The sequence below is a fragment of the Rhipicephalus microplus genome, chromosome 8 (assembly GCF_043290135.1).
Source record: "Rhipicephalus microplus isolate Deutch F79 chromosome 8, USDA_Rmic, whole genome shotgun sequence".
NCBI classification, from domain to species: Eukaryota; Metazoa; Arthropoda; class Arachnida; order Ixodida; family Ixodidae; genus Rhipicephalus; species Rhipicephalus microplus.
This window is the reverse complement of record NC_134707.1, coordinates 1,676,394-1,682,393: the sequence shown is the minus strand read 5'-3', so window position 1 is coordinate 1,682,393 and position 6,000 is coordinate 1,676,394. Positions and strand designations below refer to the sequence as shown.

Below are 6,000 nucleotides of genomic sequence, written 5' to 3'. Positions count from 1 at the left end.
CGTTTTAATTAACGGAATAAACCGCGCCTAGCAGAAGTCGAGCGCGGCGCTGCTGCGCAATTAAAAGGCCGTTTTAATTAACGGAATGAACCGCGCCTAGCAGAAGTCGAGCGCGGCGCTGCTGCGCAATTAAGAGGCCGTTTTAATTAACGGAATGAACCACCCATTACAGAAGTCGAGGCGCGTTCTCTTGCTGTGCGCGCAGCTGTGCGATTAAGATATCGCGTCTCAGTATTAGGGATTACGGGGATAACTGAATAGAGTCGCAGGAGGGGATGCTCTGCCCCCTCCCCCCTTACTTTTCTTTTTTTTCCCTCTCAGCTGATCGTGTCCCGTCGACCGCGCGCTACGACGGGGGACGCTACGCTCGCAAAAATTTTCAGCCAAGAAATGCACCGCGGATAGCACCAAGTTCTTACGAAAAAGCCACAACTACAGAAAAAAACTTTTTCGCCATATTTAGCGGCAGTTTGGCAACAACCACCTTTCCAGTCTGGCAACCACTTATGCAACGCCAAAAGGAACCTTGCTCATGAATGTGCCAGAGGTTAAAAAGAATAAATATTACAAGATTTATAAAGAAGGCATTAGTGAAATGCAAAACTAGCTCATACTATTCTAACCTAACACCACCTGGGTTTTTAAAGCAGAAAGTTCATAATCATTTCTTTACTCTAGCCAATGTAACAAGCACACTTGCTGTATGTGTCCGTTTTTGTTAGTGCACACACCAGTATAAATTCCCCTATGTGATACGTACCTGCTAGTGCTAAACGAAAAATATGAAGCCAGGAATCAATTACAGCGGCTTTTTCTTCTTGCCAACAGAATGTCGTGGCTGCAGATTGCCACGAATGCTCCGTCTGCTATGGCTCCTTGGCTTTGACTGTCGATCGACTTGACGTTGAGTTTGACTTGGATTGAAGTAGGACTTCCGCGTGTATAACTCAAGGCATAGAGTTAGTACAACAAGCTCCCCTTAAGGTTCATGCACTAAAACCTATAACCGCTTGGGTGCAGCCGTGATGGAACGACACTCGGCTTTCGCGTAACGTTCACTCACACTCACCACTTCATACGGCCATAGCAGCTGACATTTTTTTGTTTCGTGGGTCTCTGTTACATCGCAGTAAGATACTGTCACACGAAGTCCAGTTTTTGGCTCATATCAACGAGAAACACGGATGACAGCAACGTTACTAGATCTAGTAACGTTGGATGACAGCGCAAGCAAGCAGGCACACACAATCGGCCTCATCGCTACGCCATGCCGCTACGCTCTCAACAACTTTACCACAGAACGGGTTCCCGTACTCTCAACCATAGAGTTATTATTTAGACCTTCCTCTATGCTCTCAACGTTACAAGAATGGTAATGCCATCTACTAAACAAATCTGCAAACGCTCTGTTTCGCGAGCAATAAATTGAACACAATTGAACAAAATAAATTGACAATTGAACAAGAAATTTATTTTTAAAAAATAGTTATAATCAACATCATGCAATTTTAGTTTTTTTAATACGTGAACAAGCTTGTTTGCAATCTCGCACCATTTTCCTCTGTAAAACTGTGCGAGATGACCACTTACTAGCTTAGCGCTCCCAAACAAGATGCGAGATGACCACTTACTAGCTTAGCGCTCCCAAACAAGATTCGGAATGTAGTTGTTGCATCTTAGCCTCATTGTGCTGAAATGAAAATATCACAGTGTGATGCAAAAAGATATCACATTACTACGTACACTATGTGGTGATGCTGAATAAAAATCACAGTGAGCTAGAAAACACAGTGGGACAATACAAATATCAAAGAAACATTAACAGAAAATGTCAACTATACACTCGTGGTCTCCGTGTGAATGACTGGACACCTTTGAAATGTGGGTAAAAAACACTGCCACTAGAACAGCTCGAACATGCATTGAGAAATGCATATATCGAACATAAAAAATGCTGCACTCCTTATACAAAGTAAATGCTAACCTAAATCTAGTAATATGTACTAAATGCAAACAAAAAATGAATAAAATAGAACATGAACAGCAACCCGTAAACATATCAAAACACTAAACCAATTATGAATGATAAAAAGTTGAAAACATGGCGAAAAACAAACTAAACTATGTATATGTCTCCAGAACCGTATAAAATTGAACATGAACAGCAGCACCTAAACACATTGAAACCGACAAATCTATAATGAATGATGACAAGAAAAAACATTGAACACATGACGAAAAATTAAACTAAACTACGTATCCCTTTCTCGCAGAAAGCCCTCAGCCATGGCCAGTGCCCTCCTGCACCGCTGCCGCTTTCTCCTGTGCCGCTGCCACACGCCGTTCTGCAGGAGCGATGCGGGTGGTTGATTTTTTCATCTCCCGCAGCACCTGCGATGAATCATCATGGTGTAAATGTTTAAGTGAGCTGCCGGTAAACCCTTAACCATCTCGTGGCTGGAAGCTGCTGCTGCTGCCAAGAATTGCAACGGGCACAACAACTTCCCCTCAGTTGAAGATCAACTGGCCTGATGGCATCCTTTGAAAGTGGGAAGCTTTGTGTACGAGCTATGCCCTCCTCGTGTGGACCTACAAACATTTGTTGAAACTGCTCTTTATTAATGTCCTCAAATGCATCTCTCACCATGAAAGAGCCCCAGGGCTAACTAACCTTTTGCCCGGCAGTTTATCATTGCAGATACCCGATACCATGCCCTCAATACAATGCATGGTTCTTGTTTACAGCCCAAGTTGGTTTCAGTCATCATAATAGAACATGGAGAATGCTTATGCCCCTTATGTAAAATGTAAACAAAGGGTCTACTCACCTTGAGCACCTTGTCGCCCTGCTCAAGGTTCCAGTCCTGCACTCAATAAAGCACTAAGTTCTCAGATGCTTGCGTGTTACTGTGTCACTGCCATCTACAGCCGCTTCAGTGGCCTCCACATCCATTTCCACTGCAGCAGTGGGAACATTCGCCTGCTGGAAAGTGTAGTAAGCATGATTTTTCAGAAAGTGGGTATTCGTTACTCTAGCTATTTTGCAACCTTAAGTACTAAACATCTGCGGAAATGTTCTGCAGCTATTCAGTGGTCATTGATGTCATGTATTACCATTTTAGTGCATGCACTTGCCCGCAGTCATTGCGTGTTTTATGATAAATTAATACCCCTTGTACTGCAAGGGCTGCAAACTGAGATTTTAGTCAAACCTACCCACTTTTGATTACTTTCTCGTGCGCTTTATTTCCGTTTAACAAGGTTCCGCTAAAGGCACCCCTTCAGATATCAAACTCTATCATGGTACCGCTCAGGAACCCGTGATACTGCGGCGGCAGAGTGCTTACCTGTTGATAGGTGAGACCAAAAACGCCACTGAAGCGTGTCATCCCAGTCAACTGTAGAACCTGGCCGCGGAAGCCAGGCAGCCAACCCCATACAGTGCCCCTGAAAATATACACTAATGTCACAGAACATATTGCCCGTGCCATTCGACGGTCACTTACGTTTGTGCGTCTCTGATGGCGGCGGTGTCACGGCGGGCCTCGCGCACCGGCCTGCGCCACCAAGCCTGTCATTCCTGCGCAGGCACTTCATGGTTCAGCGCGTCGCTGAGCTCTTGCCACAGCCGCCACCGGTCGGTGATGGTGACGCCGTGCCGCAGCTCGATGGCATTCGCCACGAGCTGGGGATGTTCGTCCATAAAGGCGAGCACCAGCGCGCGCTGAGCCTCGGATAACGCCGATGAGCCGCTGCTGCTGTTGACTACTGGTACAGTTGACCTCCGCCACGATTGCGCTCGACTGAGCCAACAACTTCGAAAGTTGCGCTGTTTAGGTTTGTATAGTGGAGGAGATATGAAAACAGTAACTGCTTGAAACGGGGTTGTATTTAGCGTCACCACGTACCGTCCCGCTAAATTTAGTTTTATTTCATAACAATAACAAGAAAAATACGTTTACATTGTGCCGTATTCCTTAATAAACGTTTGAAAACTTGTGCCAACACAATTTGATGATGATCAATAGTAGTTAAACATTTTTCAACACGTTAAAAACACTTTTTACTTTGCTATACGGTCCCCAAGTCCACGTCAAAATGATGACGCGAGGCTTCAATTCGCTCATTGGCTGTTCACTTCCCTTCATCCTCGCGTCCGCTGCGGACCGCCCATTTTTTGACGTCACCGACAGACCGCCTCCGTCCGGATTTGGAATTTTTACATAATTGCGCCATTGTATTGCAAAAGTTTGAGTGTTTAAATTGTCTAAGTTTAGCGCTTATAAAAAATGGCAGCGTCTTCTGCGCCGCGCGGTGCAGCAGCTATTCCCACACAAAATTGGCTTCTGCACCGCGCGGAAGTGACGTCACTTAAAAAGTTATTACCAAAAGCTAGGTAAATGTGTAAATTATTCGTGCGTATAGCGTTAAACTAACACAATTTTCACTAAAAAATGTTTAACAAGTCAATTAGCCCAGGTTTGTTATTTAAATACATATTACAAGTATTTTGAATACAGGGGGCGCCATGAGCGCTGCGGCCGCGAAAGGTAAACACTGCGAGATAGTAGCCGCCTGCGATGTGTTGATGGTGAAAACTCGGATGAAATCGTGGCCATGGCCTAGGCCACTCCCAAGGAGGACTGGAGTGTCGTCGCTGCTTCATGTGATTGCTGGATGCTTAGTTGAACCTGGTGGTTGGAGCTAGCGCGGCCATCCACCGCGCCGCAGCTTCATCTGAGTATGTGCGCCATAAAGTTTCTCACTGTGATGTGCGGATTACAGTCGTTGGACGTACTGCATTTTCTAGATTGCTATGCCAAGCGTGGTGTTGTCAAAGGAGAAAGTGTTCTTGCTGCCGAGTTTTGCTTGTCGCGAAGGACAAGGTCGACGATGAAATAAATGCTGTCGCACGGTTCACGTGTGACTGACAGGACGCACATGCATGAAACCCCAGTGCGTCGGCGAAGTGTTCATACGATGGATGGAAACAACTTTATTGTAATGTTCTTGCGAAGCCTGTGATCTCCGAAGGCCAGAGCTACTGCATTGCCGTCTGTTTTGTCAAGTGCGAACACGTACGGCCGTTCTCATCCGTTGCTACGTGAATGCTCCCGTGCTGTCACAGGCCGCGCGTGTTTTTGAGCAACGCAGACAAGTAGTGAGATGGGCTAACGCCGTCGGCACTTGCCCTTGGGCATTGTTTATCAAGTGCTGATCGCCGAGAACATTGCGGTGACACGTCAGTATTTTTAAAGAAAGCGGCCTGCCGGTTACCTCGTCAGGCGATGGTACACTGAGCGACATCAAAAAATTTGCCCAAGACTACGTTGCAGTGCACCTTTCTGTCATCAAGACTTTGATAAACCGTGGAAATCAACATTCCTAACACCTGTGCTAAAGAAACCAATGCAGCCAGCTGCATTCGAGTTTTTGTGGCTTTTTGCGTCTCGCCGATTAAGAGCACTAATTCGCAAAACACTTTATCATAATAAATATAGTCAATCCTGCAAGCGTCATCGAAGATCCAATATTAAAGGGCCTGTGGACGGGACCACCACCAGCAGCAAGTTGGGCTGATGAGGAGGCGCAAATGTTAAAACAATACATGCGTGAACAAAAAAGAAAAAAGAGAAAGCTTCGATAAGTGCAATGCGACTTGAACCTCACCAGTTGATGTGTTGCTTTAACCAACTACGCCACAGCTGCCGATCAGTTGGACATGGCAAACAAGCCGGTTTTGTATTGTTGTCACGCTAAACCTAACTAACATTTTTGTTCACTTTTTCGTTTGGATGTAATTTTAACTGCTTTTATCGTTATGTCTAGACGTACCGCTAGACACTGCCGACTATTCAAGCAAAACGCCTAACCGGAAAATGCATGACGTCACTTTCGTGCGGTGCAGCAGCCGTTTCTGTGTGGGGGTGGCTCGTGCGCAGCAGCCACCGTGGCCGCAGCAGTCTCTGCCTAAAGTAGAGTGCCTCGATGCGCGCGCCC

General features: G+C 45.8%; 1 long non-coding RNA gene across 1 annotated transcript; it reads right to left on the bottom strand.

The window, feature by feature from the left end:
- Positions 1-1,449: 1,449 nt before the first annotated feature.
- Positions 1,450-3,890, bottom strand: LOC142768759 (uncharacterized). The gene is made up of 3 exons (XR_012885432.1): positions 3,507-3,890; positions 3,348-3,447; positions 1,450-2,983 (listed from the first exon to the last, which is right to left on the bottom strand). It is a non-coding gene; the product is annotated as an uncharacterized LOC142768759 (long non-coding RNA).
- Between the last annotated feature and the right edge of the window lie 2,110 nt (positions 3,891-6,000).